We start from the raw sequence: 17,572 nt of genomic DNA on the forward strand, positions 1-17,572 counted from the left end.
TTTTTTTTTTTCTTATAAGAACAATAAAAAAAATTAAGGAAAGAAAGAAATGAAATGAATGAGCAGCAAAATTATTAAAATATTTAAGAAATAAAAATAAAAAAAGATAAATGAAAGATAATGCAAATAAGTGGAAAAGGGAAAAATAAGCCACTATATGTGGAGAGGGAAGAATAAGAGAAAAGTACAAGACTAAAAGGACAGTACAGAACAAATAGGAGAACTTCAAAAGGGAAAACAAGGGTTGGAAAGAATATAGGGAACCAGGAAAAAGGAAAAGAAAAAAGAAAAAGAACATGAACCAGGGATGGAGGGGAGGAAGAAAGGAGGAAGATAAAAAGAATAATTTAAGAACAAACATTCAAAAAGAAAACTGTGGAATTTGAGGTATGGCACCCAGGTTGTGTCAAGGCACAGGCTGAGGTAGAATTCCTGCTGGTGAAGAAGGTGGATGAAAGAGGAGAATGGTCACACCTCTATTTACCAAAATTGTGTTGGGTATTAGTGTAACAAGGAGAATATGACACCTTTCCAGTAGTCAGCCTCTAGTGCAGCTGTCCATTCTTTCCACAGCAAGTGGAGCTCATTCCTATATCTCAGTCTAGGTAGGAACGTCACTTGCATATATTCTAAATGGTCTCACCCACTACTTGTAAATATTTCAAAATGGCTGTTCCGTCAGGGCAGCCACTGCAGTCCACAAGTCTGTTTTTCTCCTTCTTCACTGTTTTCCTTTCTGGTTGTTAGGCACAAATGCACTCTTTGCCTGTGCAGTCCTCAGTGAGCAAAGCCAATTCTCAGATTTCTATTGGAAAATATTCAAAATGGCTGTGCCCCAGGACAGCCATCAGTTCACAGCTCCATTCATCTCCTCACTCACTGCTTCATTCAGGTTCTTCTACTAGTCAGTATTTAATCCACTTCTTTATCCTTCCCTTCAAACATTAGGATTCCAGGTTCTTCTGTATCAGTTTCAATTGTTTTTTCATTGTTTTGTTGCAGAAGGTCTGTGTAGTTTGCCTGCCTATTCTGACATCTTGTTGGAACTCCATTAGAGTTGCTGTTTTTAGGTGATTGAGTTGATTTCCAACTCACAGTGACACCATGTGACAGAGTACAGCTGCTCCATAAAGTTTTCAATACTATAGTCTTTTTGGAAACAGATCTCTAGGTCATTTTCCTGTGGAGCTACTGGATAGATCTTAACTGGCAACCTTCGGAATAGTAGTCAAGCACATAACTTTTGCACCTGCAACACATCTTTGATAAAGTAGAGGGTCAGTTTAAAAGAGGGAAATCCTCAAGAGAATGAGCTTACAACACAATAGCTCCAACAATGGGCTCAAACCTACCAGTGACTGTGAGGATGGTGCAGGACTAGGCAACATTTCATTCTGTTATACATAATGTTGTCCTGAATGGGTGATAATTTAACAGCAGCAATGAGTAATGTCATAGTCACTGAGCACTTGATTGAAGTTAGAGATGCTTACAATCAATGAATCTTAATTGATATAGGCACCCTGTGCACCATTCTTGGCTGAAAAGTTACTTTGTCACTCCAACCTGGTGTTGCCCATTTGTTCATCATGATTAATTATCTATTCACAGGCTCTTACTTTAACGAGTGTGAACAAAACACAGGAAATGGCTATTCCACCACAGAATTTTCAGACTGGAAATATAGTATTAGCCTTATAAGCAAAGAAGACTAGGGATTTAGAAGAAAAAGTACTAGATCAAAGACTTCAGTAAAATTAGTGTAAGTATATGTAAGAGATAAATATTAAACTGCACATGCTGTCTAGGAAGATTGCCAAAGTTTATTGATGCTTCTAGATATGAAAGAATGAACAAAGAGAAACCCTGATACTTGTTTTCACTATAAGGAAGTAATATTGCTGATGGTTATTTGTGAGAACTATTTATGGTTAGTAGCATATTATCATATGCATAATAACTGTTATGTGTATTATGAGTATGCCAAATTAATTTTGAAAATTTTTATTTGATTATAATTCTAAGTTCTGCTCCTTGTGTTAAGTTTTCCATTTCTAGGCTGGCATGATCATCTGATCACACTAAAAAGCAAGAAAGAATATTGAGTGTAGCTAATAAATGTTTGCTAAAATAAATATGCATGTATTTTTCCTTCTTAACACAGAAATGAGAGGCAGTTTTCATTTTTTATATCCTATAAAACCAAAAAACAAACTCACTGCTATCGAGTTGATTCTGACTCATAGCAACCTTCAGTGGGGTTCCAAGGCTGTAAATCTTTACAGATGCTGACTGCCCCCATCTTTGGTTAGCAGACAAATGCCTTAACCACTACATCACCAGAAAACCAAACCAAACCTCACTCAGTACCATCGAGTTGATTCCAACTCATAGCCACTCCTTTTGGATTTCCAAGGCTGTAAATCTTTATGGAAGTAGATATTCCATTCTTCTTTCTGCGGAGTAGTTGGTGGGTTTGAAACACCAATCTTCTGGTTAGCAGGCAAATGCCTTAGGCACTGCGCCACCAGAGCGCCTTTATACCAGAGCTCCTTTAAATCCTATAGAGAGCCCTAAGTTGAAAGATCTGTGGAAAGTAAGAAGGGAAGGTATGTTGTAGATTTCAGATTCCCTTTGTCCACTGTAGGGGAAGGTACATTCATGACAAGGTTCTGAAAGCCATTGATCAGGCAAGAGTGTGCTGAAGATAAGATAGATTAAGGAGAAGATCATGTTCAAATAAATAAATAAATAAAAGGAAAGAAATCAAAGTTCAGAGGGCAAAACCTGTCATCAAATTCAATGGAAAGAAAAAAAAAAAAAAGCTCAGATTGGAAAAGCAGATCAGAAGTTGAAGATAAAGTGAGATATATTTATCAAATATTTTGTCCTGCTAATGTTATTGGTGTCTGAGGATAAATACTTGTCTCACTTTTATAAAGTTTTCTAGCCATGATGTTATAATTCCCACAAAATTATTGACTTGGACTATGTAAATTGAATTACTTATGTCCTTATAGAGGATTGGTCCATTTACTATACAAATTGAGTGATTTGGGGTGTACCAAGCAAATTATTGGTCAGTTCATTGGCTTGGTGGGAGGACCATAGACAAAATTTGGAACAATTAGGCTTACATAAGGGCCAATTGCATGGAGGTGCAGGAGGACTCCACTACCATTAAGAAGAAGAGTCTGAAGTGAACATCTTTGGGATAAAGACCTGCGGTCCCTTAGCTGAGAACCTCCTAGATCCAGAAGAAAGAATGAACACAGAAGACATCAAGAAACAACAGTAGTGGGCTGGTTACTAGCTGAAGGAGTAAGTCAGATGCAATGAGCTTGCCAACCCAACAGAGCTAAAGCTGAGTGTCTTTAGGCAGGAGGCTGCCAGCAGAGCTAAAAGAGCTATAGCAACACTTGCTTGTGTAAGACAAGAGAGGACTGAGTATAACCCATTTGCACGCCTCACCTTACCACCCTAGCAGCAGGGTTCCTGGTAGCATGGCAGCAAGAGAACCTCAAAGGTTATTGTAGCATGGAAGAAGCCAGAGACAGATGTCAGCAAGGTCAATGATAGAGCATAAGCCTCAGGAGCCATGCAGGTCCCCCAAAAGCTTGCTGGTAGCCAGAGGCAGTACTGATATGAACACAGAATCTGATCTCAATCACAGTGTGCCTGCCTGGTGACATAACAATGGACATGGGTAATTTAAAGAAAATTAATCATTTCCCCTTTGGGAAGTTGCTATTTTTAACTGCTTATTCTCTAAAATAATAATAATGACTTTTACTTTGCCAGCCTGTGTGTCTCATGTATTGGATCAATCTCAGATGAGTGTAGCACCTTTAGAATGGTTGATGTTGGTGAGTATATGTGTTTCATTCCCAGCACTTTATAGTTTCCTGGAAGTTTGAGGTATACCCTGTCTTCACGTACAATATAGATAGAGAAGCATGTACATACATTGCCCTAAAGAGTGTATAGCCTAGTGAGAGAGACAGACACATTAGTAGATTGTTATAATACAATAGGAAATTTAATTATAGTAAATGGTTCATAGTATTCTTGATGCAAAAGAAAAGTTCATATAAGCTACCTGTAGTGGAGGAGAAAGTATTCTGAAAATAAATAAAGCTCAGGTTGACATTTAAATAATATGTAAAAGTGAGATAGATAAACATTCCTGAGTGGTATAAACTGATAACATGTTTGACTGTTAACCAAAGGGTAAGAGGTTGAAATCTACTCAGAGGAACCTAAGGGAAAAGCCCTGACAATCTACTTGTGAAAAATCAGCCCCTGAAAACCCTATGGAGCACAATTCTTCTTTGACACAGATGAGGTTGTCATGACATGGAATGGACTCAAAGTCAACTGAAAAATAAAAAGAATAGGTGATACCTGAGTGATAAATATATGGACGTTATTGGAAGGTGAGTTATGATTACTGGACACATAAATTTCAAGACACAATACAAAGAATACTGGAAATTATAGACAGATAAATATTGCTAGATCTTGAAATGCAAGGGAGGATGATGAGTTGATATTGAAGAAGGAGGTAGAGGCTAAAGGGCCTGGGCAGAGTAGGAAGACAGTAATGTCTTGTATGCCATGTTAAGTAATTTAGACTGCAGCCTGTAGGTGATGAGGAGTCATTTAAAGTTTCAATGGAGTTTTGTTAGAGGGTAACTCATTTTTTTGGTCTAGAACTTCCTTTAGATTGATATTCCTTGCTTATTTTTCTTTTTTTTCCCATTGAGTTTGAATTGAGTTATCTAATTGATTAGTTTGAGGAAAAACTATGTCCTCTTTCTAAGCTATATCTTGGATATGTCTGCCTTCTGAGAGGGTGCCTTCTAGTTTGCGTCTTTGCTAAATGGCTAGTGCAGAAGGGCATGTTTTGGCCTCCTGGGGGAGAGACCTATTATCCAGCTGTGTCTAGCACTGGAAGGGTATTATCTGCCTAATTGAGGTAACAGTGGTGTCTTTTGCTTTAGAAATAAACTAAGATTATACCATCACCTTTTCTATGATTGAGCTAACATTTTCATCTCTAACTGATGTTTTCTAATATAGGTGTGTGGAGGTATAGTGTTTATTGATATCACTAAACTCCAAATTCTTAGGTGGATCACTGGTAGTTGTGTGGAAAGTAAGTTTCAGAAATACTAAGTCTAGGAAGAAAACTAACAAATCTGTTTAGAGATACAGATGAGAAATGAAGTGAGCAGGATCAAGAAGATTGGTAGTATGCATAAAAATAAAGAAATGGAGTTAAGAAATATTTGGAAAGAAAAATTAGATTTAAATGAATAAATTGTGGCAATAAGAAAAAGGAGGCATTAAGGATGGCACTTGAGTTTTTAGCTTAAGAGACCACATGGATAGTAGAACAATCAACCCATAGAGTACATGAGAAAGGTCTGATTTAAGAAAGAGAAAATCTAGGTTTGGATTTGAGTTTATTATGTAATATTAAAGTAGAAATACTTAGTTGAGTATATGAGTCCCAGAGCTTACAGGAGATGTTTTGGTTGGGAGAGGTAAATGAAATCAGAACATAAGTGAAATTACTAGGAAATATTCTAGAGAGTGAGGAAAAAAAAAAAAAAAAATTAAGGATGGACAATAAACAATAATAACTTTTAAATGAAATTTGGTTTAACACAGTCCCACTTAGAAGGCAACGCACTATGGACACAGGAGAATCAAGATACTTTTTTTATTGAAGCTAAGAGATTAACAATTTTAAGAAGAAAATTATAAGCAATGATGTCACATATTTCAAAGAGGTTCATTAACAAAATATTTTTTTAAAATGGTATGTTTTAGTTTTTGGTGAAAATATACACAGCAAGGTATACATGATTTCACAAATTTCTATCTGTACAATTCAGTGATATGGATTCCATTCTTCCGATTGTTACCATTAAAGTATGGCAACCATTCTCAGTATCCTTTTATAAATTATTCCACGATGATTAATATTGTCCCTTAACTTTCTTAGCTAACTTTTTGAATGGCTGTTCGCAATTTGATCTCACATAGATAATTAGTTGAAAGATCATAATGCTCAAGGCAGACATACTTTACTAATTGATGCCACATGCATCTTGGCTGAAAGTAAATACCAGAAAAATGTTTTCCTATATTTTATTGACTATGTAAAAGCATTTTACTGTGTGGATCATGATACATTATGGATAATATTGTAAAGAATAGGATTTCCAGAACACTGAATTGCACTCATGTGGAACCTGTACATAGACCAAGAGGCAAGTCATTCAGACAAAAGAAGGAAATATAATATGTGATTTAAAATCAAGAAAAATGTGTGTCAGGGTTATATCCTTTCACCATACTTATTCAACCTATTTGCTGAGCAAATAATCTCAGAAGCTGAACTATGTGAAGAAGAATGCAACTTCAGGTTTGGAGGAAGATTCATTAACAATCTGTGATATGCAGATAACACAACCTTCCTTGCTGAAAGCGAAGAGAACTTGAAACACTAATGAAGATCAAAGACTAAAGCCTTTAGTAAGGATTCCACCAAAGCATAAAGACACAGAAATCCTCACAAAAGGACCAATAAGCAACATCATGATAAATGGAGAAAAGATTGATGTTGTCAAGGATTTCATTTTACTTGGATCCACAATCAACACCTATGTAAGCAGCCATCAGGAAATCAAATGTCCATAGGCTGAACAATCAAGTACTTCTCGGCAGGGTGGGAGTGTGCCCAGGAACATATAGAGGGTTGGCAGACAATGTTTCTACAAGCATATTTGTATGTGATTTAACAATGTCCAGGTATATAGTAAAGCTGACAAGGGACAAGGTTTTGCGACTTCATCGACACAGCCTCAGTTACCCTGAGGGAGTGAGTAATTAGAGCTGTGGGCTCAGGGTCATGCTTGCAGGAACATCAAGCTCTATTAGCATAACATACTACACAAAAACATTGGTATACATCCTACTTTTGTGAGTAGAGACTAAGGTCTTCAGAACTTGCAAGTGCCCATGTGGATGCAACAATTTGTCTCTCGTAGTCCAGAGCAAAGAAGAATGAAGAAAATCAAAGATGTATGGAAACAATTAGTCCAAGGAACTAGTAAACTATGTGATCCTCAGCCTATATGACCATGAGACCATAAGAACTAGATAGTGCCTGTCTAGCACTGTCAACCACTTGGAGGGGGATCAGTGTAGGAGATCCTGGTTAGAGTGGGAGAACAATGTGGAACAAAGCTCAAAATCATTAAAAAGAAGAAGAAGGAGAAGAAGAAAAAAAAAAAAAAAGACCAGGTTTGTTGGTCTGATAGAGTCTGGTGAGACCCCTGAGACTATGGTCCCTTGTTAGCCTTCAGATCTGGAACTGAATTCACTCCAGTAGCTTCCATCCAAACAATAGACAGGCATAGGGGGTTAACATTTACATCAGATAGATACACTCCATGGAGCAATGAAATCAATAATGGGAGAACAGAAGGGCAGTGTTTGCACAGGAAGACAGCTGGAGGGTGGGGCTGGGCAGGAACACATGGGAGGAAAGGACACAGAGAAGAGGTAACTCCTGGGAAGAAGTGGGAAGAGAGCTGTTATACTGTGGGGAATTGGAGTCAATGTCATTAAGTGAAATATGTATGAGCTGCTGTATGGGAAATGAATTTGCTCTGTAAACTTTCACTCGAATTACAATAAAAATTAAAAAAGAAATCGAATGTCCATATTGAACTGAGAAAATCTACTGCAAGAGACCTCTTCAAAGTGTTAAAAAGTAAAAATGTCACTTTGAAAATTAAGATGAACCTGACCCAAACTGGAGTATTTTCAATAGCCTTATATGCATGTGAGAGCTGAACAATGAATAAGGAAGAGTGTTGAAGAATTGATACATTTGAATTGTGGTGGTGGCAAAGAATATTGAATGTACCATGGACAGCTAGAAGAATGAACACATCTGTCTTAGAGGAAGCACAACTGAAATGTTCCTTAGAAGCAGGAATGGCCAGACTTTGTCTCACCTGCTTTGGACACATTGTCAGAAGGGACCAGTCCCTGGAGAAGGATATCATGATAGATAAAGTAGAGAGTTTGCAAAAAGGGGAAGACCCTCAGTAGGATGGATTGACATAGTGGCTAAAATTATAGGCTCAAGCATGGCAACGATTCTGATGATGGTATGGTACTGGACACTGTTTCATTGAATATATAGTCACTATGAGTTGAAACTGACTTGACAGCACCTAACAACATTGTTTAGTTCAAAAAATAATTCAGGGAATAATTTCAGTTTGAATTTTAAAGTTTAAAGATTATCTCACAACAGTAATTCCAGAGTTCATCCAGTCTCAATGGTGACAGATGATCTGGATTCCACTGAGAATTTTAAATTTAGTTCTCCATTTTTCTCTTGTTTTGATTAGAATTCTTCTATAGAATCTTTGATCAAAATATTTAGTAATGGTAGCAGGACACCCTCCAGTTATTTTAATCTCATGGTAAAGGAGGCAATTGTTCATAGAAAAAGCAGACATGCTTTCCGTTTCCTCAGTGACTCAAATCAACATGAGATTAAACTTCTTTTTATTTTTATTGAAGTTGTGTACCATCAAGTTATTTCCTATTCATGATGACTCCATGTTCAACAAAACAAAGCACTTTCTGGTCCTGAACCATCCTGACAATCCTTGTTATTGTTGGCATGTGCCATCGAGTCATCTCCAACTCAGAGTGACCTTAAAGTACAACAGAACGAAACATTGCTCTGTCCTGTGCCAGCCTCATGATCCCTACTGTACTCGAGCCCATCAAGGCAGCCACTAGGTCAATCCACCTTGTTGAAGGCCTTCCCCTCTTTTATTGATCCTTCATTTTACCAAGCATGATATCCTTCTCCAAAGAATGGTCCCTTCTAACAATATGACTCAATTAGGTGAGATGAAGTCTGGCCATTCTCGCTTACAAGGAGCATTTCAGCTGCACAGGAGAGATTCGTTAGTTATTTTAGCTTTCAGCATTCTTTGCCAACACCACAACTCAAAAGTGTCAACTCTCCTTCAATCTTCCTTGATATGGTTGAGCCCATTGATGTAACTAACCACTGTTTCAATATATCTCATTGAGAGTCTTCCTCTTTTTGTTGACTCTCTTCTTCACTAAGCATAAGATCCTTCTCCAGGAACTGGTCACTCATAATGACATGACCCAAGTACATGAGAAGTCTCAACATTCTTGCTTCTAAGAAGCATTTGGCTGGACTTCTTCAAAGACAGATTGGTTTCTTCTTGTAATCATAGTATATTTATTCTTCACCTATTTCATAATTCAGAAGCATCAACTCTTCTTTAGTCTTCCTTATTCACTGTCCAGCTTTCATATGTATGTAAGGCTACTGAAAAAACCATGACTTGGGGTAGATGTTTCCTAGTTCTCATTTTTGTTCTTTAACACTTTAAAGAGGTCTTTTGCATCAGATTGTCCCAATGCAATACATCCTTTGATTTCTTGACTGCTACTTCCATGGGCGTTGATTGTAGATCCCAGTAAAATTAAATCTCTTACAACTTCAAACTTTTCTCTTTTTATCATGATGTTTCTTAATGCTACAGTTGTGAGGATCCTTTTTTTTTTTTTTTACATTGACATATAATCTATACCGACAAGTGTAGTCTTCGATCATTTTCAGAATGTACTTCAAGTTCTCTTCACTTTCAGCGAGTAAGTTTGTGTCATATGCATATTGCAAGTTGTTAGTGAGTTCTTCTCCAATCCTAATGCCATGTTCTTCATAAATTCCACCTTCTTGGGTTTTTGTTCATCCTACAGATTGAAAGAGTATAGTGAAAGTACACAATCCTGACACCCACCTTTCCTGATTTTAAAACATGCAGTATTCCCACGTTCATTTGGAATGACTGCCTCCTAGGTGTGACTTGATTTGGAGGAAGGATTTGAGATAGGCAATATTGTCAAGGGGTATAGTGGGACTTCTGGTGTACAAGTAAAGTATGATTATTAAACTAGATCTGGAATGCACAAGTGCTCATTGATTTATGGTTTTTTTTTTTTTGAAAGGCACTTATACACATTATACATCCTTGATAACTATAATACATTTCACAATTTAAAGAAAATCTAAATAAAAATAGGATAGTAAAAGGCCACTGTTTGACAAAATTCTTAAAATTATGAAAAGATCATTTCTTGGAAAAATCATAGAAAAAGGGACTTCTGATTTTTGAAATATGACAGATTAGGTAATTTGAAAAGAAATAGCTCTTGCTAGAAAATGGAAATGGAAATAAAATGACAATATTTTATATGTACAAGTGAGCTTGCAAAACATCAAGAAAAATCTGTGGAGGTCTACAACAAAACTGGAACTGGAATCTAGAGCAGCAAGCATAACTAAAGCCATTAATACTGTGCTGCTAACAGCAATGCAGAATGAGAATAGTCACCACAGGAGACAGGAGATGAGTCTTAGAGGGTGCTTCAACTTGATCTCCCAATATTCTGTGTATTTCCCTCAGATTATAATGTGCAATCTTAATGAAAGTCTGAACAAGGGAGGTTAAAAAAATAAATAAATACTTCTGACAAAATTATCTTCTTTGTTTCTGCCTTTGGATCAAGGAGGGGCAGTTGTGTCATGGATTTCTGTTGTAAAGAGAAGAGAGAATTATAGAAACCATCAATCTGTAAAGAAAAATAAAGTTATATTCTTCCCTAGGCCTAAATGATATTATGTGTGGATTCTAGTAGACTCTTAAGCAATACATACTTGTATTGTATTGTACAATCTTGATCTTACACAAATTGTTGCAGAATAAATAAATGGCATGATACTCAATACAGAAAAATATTAACTTTAGTATTTCTTTATATTTTTTAATTCTCAAAAATAAATAAATAAAAATAAAAGAGAAAATAATTAACTTGACTTGAATAATTTATTTTATAAAGATTAGCACAAGGCTAGTCTCCATGAGGTGGAGGTGGAAGATGTCCCAAATGCCCAACTTTTACTAACTTCCATGCCACTCCATCATCTCTGACATCAACTCCTCCTCCTCCCTCAATAATCTCCTTATCATCTTAAGGTTCTGTAGTTCTCTGTAAGGTCTCGCAGAACTCACAAACTCCCAAGGAGACAGCTTGCATGGTGGTGGTGGAAGCTGGGAGGCTTGCAGCCTGGCAAGTCCTAGGTCTGTGGATAGGTCTGGAGGATCTCCCAACTCACATGGTTGCAGGGATTGGCTAGCCCAACCAAATTGACAAGTCAGATGATGGCTGCTGTCTCAAGTCCAGAGGTGAGATGACAATGAACCAAACACAGAACCCAAGCAAGAGAGCAATAATTCCCAGAACATTCCTATATATATCATCACAGAAGCTGAAGGTGGTGACTTGAGTCATATCCTCCAGCAAGGACAGACTCAAGATTCATCCCACCCTAAACAGGCACAGAATATAGGATTTACAATACATCACAAAATATGTGGTGACTTGAGTCACACCCTCCAGCAAGGCAGGAGTCAAGATGCATCTCACCCAGAATAGACATCAAAAAAAAAAAAAAAAAACTTACTGCCATCGAGTTGACTCTGACTCATAGAGACCCCTTCCTGGGTTTCCAAGGCAGTACTTCTACAGAAGTAGATTGCCCAATCTTCCTTCCAAGGACTGGCTGGAGGGTTTGCACTACCAGTCTTCTGGTTAGCAGTCAAATGCCTTAGGCAATATGCCACCAAAGCTCCAGAACAGACATAGGGATTAGGATTTAAATATATGACAAAATGGAAGGCTATGGCTAGATTGGGCAAATCGGCTGCAAAGGAACTCTTTCAAATGCTGGAGAGCAAAGATGTCTCCTTGAGGACTAAGGTGGCCCTGACACAAGCTATGGATTTTTCAATCACCTCATACACATATGAGAGTTGGACAATGAATAAAGAAGACCCAGGAAGAATTGATGCTTTTGAGCTGTGATGTTAGAGAAGAATGCAGAAAGTACTGTGGACTGCTAAAAGAACTAACAGGTCTGTCCTGGCAGAAGTGCAGCTGGAATGCTCCTTGGAAGCGAGAATGGCCAGACTTCATCTCATATACTTTGATCATGTTGTCAGAAGGGACCATTCCCTGGAGAAGGATGTCATTCTTGGTAAGGTGGAGGGTCGATGAAAGAGGGGAAGGCCCTCAACAAGATGGATTGATACAGTGGTGGCGGCAATGAGCTCAAGTATAGCAAGGATTATGGAGCTGGTGTAGGACTAGGCAGTATCTCATTCTGCTGTGTATAGGATTGCTATGAGTCGGAGATGACTTGACAGCACCGGACATCAAAAAAACATGGCTAGAGGGCCATATTAAGAAATTCACTGCATTGCAAGCCACCTCCTGGCTCTTCTAACCACTAGTCCTTTCACATCTGAAGGATTAATTTGTCCCTCCCAATCATTTCACCAGTCCCAAAGTCATTAACAGATAGTTAATGACTACCTTCAGTAGGGCAAAGAGTCTTAAGGGTGGGGTTCCTCAGGTACCAGCTATTCAGGTCTGTTGCAGGTGTGCATCTGATCTGGTCAGGTACTCCAAAAGTTTATCTCATCATCACCCTTTCTAGCCTCTGATAAAATTTAACTGAGAGAATATTATTTCCTTGCTCTGAGTCTCTCTTTAGGTATCAGCATAATGTTAGATTTCCCCATCTGCATAACCCATTTGTTCATTCCTTTACCTTCAACCATTATTTCCCCTTCCTTCCATTTGTCATTTAATTTTACCCAAACTTTCCCATCTTGGGAAGGGACATAAGATTCTGCTGCTGTACCAGTCCAGATTGCTGGTAGCCAGATAGCAAGTGCCTTCCCTTCAGTCCACTCCCATTCATGGTGGATATGTCACAACTACTTGGCTTTCTCAACCACTGGGCAAGATAGTAGTATTCACTGTCAGCCCCAATTTTACCATATTGGGGGAAAGCACAATCCATCTTATAAGGCCCTTGGGAATTCTGGCATACAGGTTCAGAGGTATAGTTACAGTCTGTTGCTTAGTGATCACCCCTGCCTCTGGCACCAGCAGCTGCTTCCTATAACCTGGGACCACAGCTTCTGACAGGAAGAAAGCAATGTCAGGTGGTGTGGGGAAGAACTGTACACTGGCACTAACATTCTCCCCAACCCCTCTTCCCCAGATCCCCCAGGAAAATGTAGGGATCTGTCCAATGATGATCCTCACTACAACTTGATAAATGCCATGTTACAACGCCAAAACTATTATAATGAACCATGAAGATTGGTACAACTTCTCTATACCATAGACAACTTGGGATGATTCTTACTACCATATGGTTTCAGATTCGGTTTATAGTCTAATAATTCATGAAAAATCTGAGATATGCTTTTAGGAATAGAAAATTCAATTTTCATTATCTTCAGATGGAAAAAAATATCTACCTGGTAAATCCACCAGATTCTACATCAAACCAGGAATGTGAAGTGCTCTGAATTCCAAGCTAGATGTTTCAAGGAAAGAAAGTTCAACTGAATCCAATTCTGACAGGTTAAGTGATATGAAATATGAACAATGAATCATTGATTTGTCATTGTGCAGATCATTGCTGTCATGGAAAAGATCAATTTCTGTGTAGTGATGGAGGAGAAAAGATCAAAAAGGGCATATATGGAGTGAAGAAAATGACTTTTCTCAATTTTTTTTTCAAGGATTGTTGTTACAAAGGAAAATGGAAAATTATGGAAGTATCTTGAGAAATTCTATTTTTTTTTTATGATGAGAATAATCCCAGATTGGGGGTGGGGAAGGGGAGATAATATATAAAAGACAGTAGTGCGACACAGAAGTGAAGTCCTTTGAGGATGCGGAGAGTGTGACATTCATTTCAACATGAGTTAAGCTAGATTTTCTGGGTTCAAATACATACTTGTTAACTTTTGAAAATGGGAGGGAAAAAGTGATTGGAGAGAAGCACACAGTGGATCTCAAAAACCTGAACTGTTTAATTTCAAATTTTAGGAAAAAAAATGTCAGAAGTAAATAAAATAGGATTGGGGGTGCATTGTGCAATTTTTGTTGTTGTTTGTTTGTTTTTAATCAAAAACAGAAGAAAAGGATGCACAGAAGGAATGAATAGGTGGATGGACTGAATAACAGTTCCAACATTTTTAATTACCTTGTCTTTCTTCTCTTGCCCATTAAATGTGAGTCAAGTTCATTTTCTGAGAGTGAGACATAGAAGGTTGGAGTATGAGATTCTGAACTTAGTTGAGGAAGACTGGGAAAGAGGAGAAAGAATGGAGAATGAGACAAAGAATAAATACAACCAACGCTGGGGAGTACAAATTTGTAGTGACACAGATCTGCATAGTTTGATGTGTTTCCTCAACTGTACTCAGACACTGAATGGGAGGACCAGAGAAGTGTCTTGAATGTTGGTGCAATTTCAGTCTCTCTGATGAATGCTTCAGTGAGTCAAAGGTATTGAGAATGACAAGAAGAGAATAGATCATACACTGCTCAGGGAGTTTCTCTGTACTGATCAATGAAACTGAGGTGATTGTGTCACTTTATCTGAGGACATTAATTGATGACATACCACCAAAGTCACAAGAATGTAAAATTATGGGGAACTTTAAGTACTATTTATCCACTTCTATTTATAATGCAATTATTATTCTCTTTATTTAATTTTTTTTTAAAGTACAATATACTCAACATGAAATGCATGTGAAGATTTGCCCTAATAGATTTGAGAATTATGAGGTCTTTGCATTTCTTCCAATTATCTCTTGCTCCAGCTTCCTTCTCCCAATGAATTCTCAATCTTAGAATTGCATTTATTTTTATTACATATGGCAAGCTTAAACAGCCCCCTTGGAGTTACATAATGTGGCAGCCTTAATGAGTATTTTTCTTGTTCTGGAGTTCTTTGTTCACTAGAGAATTTATCCTGATTTCTTTATTTTTTTTCAAGTATCACTGACACAATACATTTGAACAAATAGGATGTTCACTGGAAGTTTAGCTTAATGAAGGAAGACTACAGTGTAAGTAACCACTTAAAATTGAGTAATAAATGTAATCACTCTAAAAAAAAAATACATCTACCATTTTTCCCAAGTGATGAGTCATCACTGACTCTATCTAGAGCTGCTTCAGCTTATCACATGATAAGAGAATAACCAATAATTTTCATAAACCACTTTATTACAGGACCACCAAAATCAGATGTACTCTCTTAAGGGCCTTGAAACATGGATAGCTAATTTAACATGACATCATTTCTGAAGCATAATCTAAATTTTATTCTCTATTCTAATCCAAATTCTATTCTCTCTGAAAGAACAATGGAAAAATACTATCTTAAGATTCATTGTTCCCAATATCTAAAACATACCAACATATATCATGAACCTTTCTTTGAATATATAAGACTTATATATGTGTACAGGAGCTCTGGTAGCATAGTGCCTAAGGCACTTGACTGCTAACCAGAAAGCTGGCAGTTCGAATCCACCAGCCACTCCTCAGAAGGAAGGTTGGGCAATCTACTTCCGTAAGTGATACTGCCTTGAAAACCCAAGGAGGGGTCGCTATGAGTCAGGTCTGACTCGACAGCACATAAAATAACAACAACATATAGGTGCACATGTATGTAAATTTATTTTGAATGTTGTCATTATATTCATAATTTTTGTGAATCTTTTTAGACTCAATTTAGTTTTGGGGCTTTTCATATTATTTTATATTAACTTGATGTCATGACTATAAAGTATTCAATACTATGGTACATGTTTACTCCCTTCCTTGTATACAGTATAGCCATCCTGGGATCACAGTGTATACGTGTGCATGAGGCCTTAGACTCAGAACATTCTCTGAAAAGGAGACTGGGAATTGGGTTTCTCTTTCTTTTAGTCCCTTCACCTTATAATAAAATACTTCTTCCCTGTCCCATACTCAATAACTTTCTCTGTCTCTTACTCATGTGCATGTATAATATGGCACTTGGCCAACCCCACTGTCTCCATGACTACAGTAACATCAAAGAATGTGTCCAATAAGGAAAATAACCTCTTCATGTTTTTCTAATCTGCTATATCATTAATGAGAAAATACAGGCTTAAAAAATTAATCTTGTAGCTTGAAGGGGAAGAATGTCCTTTCTGATTACACATGTTGATCAAAGGAAGGCTATACTGTGTGCACATATACAAATGACACCCACCCCTGGTAAGAGGATGGGTAGGCCAGCTGTACTTGAACAAAGACATGTTCATCTTACTCCTTTTGATCTTTCCCACAATTCAGTACCTCAAGTTTATTCACTATAAACCCAAGGATTAAATTCCCTTTATAGAGGTAACTAAACAGCTTCCCTTGCACAGAGGCTTTTGGTGAAACCTGGCTCAGGATTAACCCTATTCTGTTTATTGTCATCCTTATTACTTCAGAAGTAATAAAGGCCTCTGATTACATCAATGAGTAGTATAATTATTTGTTGTAATCCAAAAAGCCCTGAACAGTCTGATCTATTGCAGTTGGCACATGATAGCATCATTTAAGGATAATGGTTACACAACTTGACTAATGTAACTGATATCATTAAGTCATACACCAGAAAAAGGGTGAAATGGAAAATGTCTTTATATATTATTTACAACCACAGTACCAAAAAAAAAAAAAAAAGAAGAAGAAGAAGGAAACAGCACTTGAAAGTACTTACATACACCAAACACCTCATGTATTAGTTCTCTTGGTCTGAAGGCTTAGGGTCATGGCTTTGTGGGACTATCCAGCCAATTGACCTAACATTGTACAGTTTCTATCTAAGACCTAGTTCTGTGAGTAGTGACTAGGGTATTAAAAAGTTGCATACAGCCATCCAAGATACAACAATTGGTCTCTGTTCACATGTAGCATCATAGGAAGGAGACCCAAGACTCAGAAAAGGAACTGGACCACAGGTCTAGTTGCATTCATGAACAAACTGTCTCTTTTGCTGTGCGACTAAAAGAACTGGATAATGCCCAGCTACCAATACTGGACATTTTGACCAAAGATTCAATAGATGTGTCATGATCAAAGGGGATAAAATGTGAAACAGAATTTCAAATTCCTTCCAGAATCCAGGATTACTGGATCCATTGAGGGTGAAAGGATCCCTAATGAGCTGTCCTGAGAAAATATTTGAACCTTGAACTAAAACTGTCCCCTGAAGTTATCTTCAAACTAAATACCAGTTTAGCTGAATTAGGAAAAAAAGAAAGTTCACTTTTAACATTGTGCTCTTTTAAAGAATTATCTACTTCAGATCAAATTGAAAACAGTAACTCTAAAGCAAGATAAATAGTTTATGGGGGAATGAGTCTAAAGTAATGCTGGTGAAATAACATGTGGACAGATAGTGAAAATGTGACACAACATGAAGATCATACCCAATGTCATTGAACCACACATGTGGTATCATTGAATGAGTGTGTGATCTGCTGTGTAAATTCTCACCAAAAATAAAATAAATATTGAAATATATATA

Source organism: Orycteropus afer, unplaced genomic scaffold, assembly GCF_000298275.1.
Source record: "Orycteropus afer afer isolate SDZICR_OR568_19922 unplaced genomic scaffold, OryAfe1.0 scaffold00521, whole genome shotgun sequence".
NCBI classification, from domain to species: Eukaryota; Metazoa; Chordata; class Mammalia; order Tubulidentata; family Orycteropodidae; genus Orycteropus; species Orycteropus afer.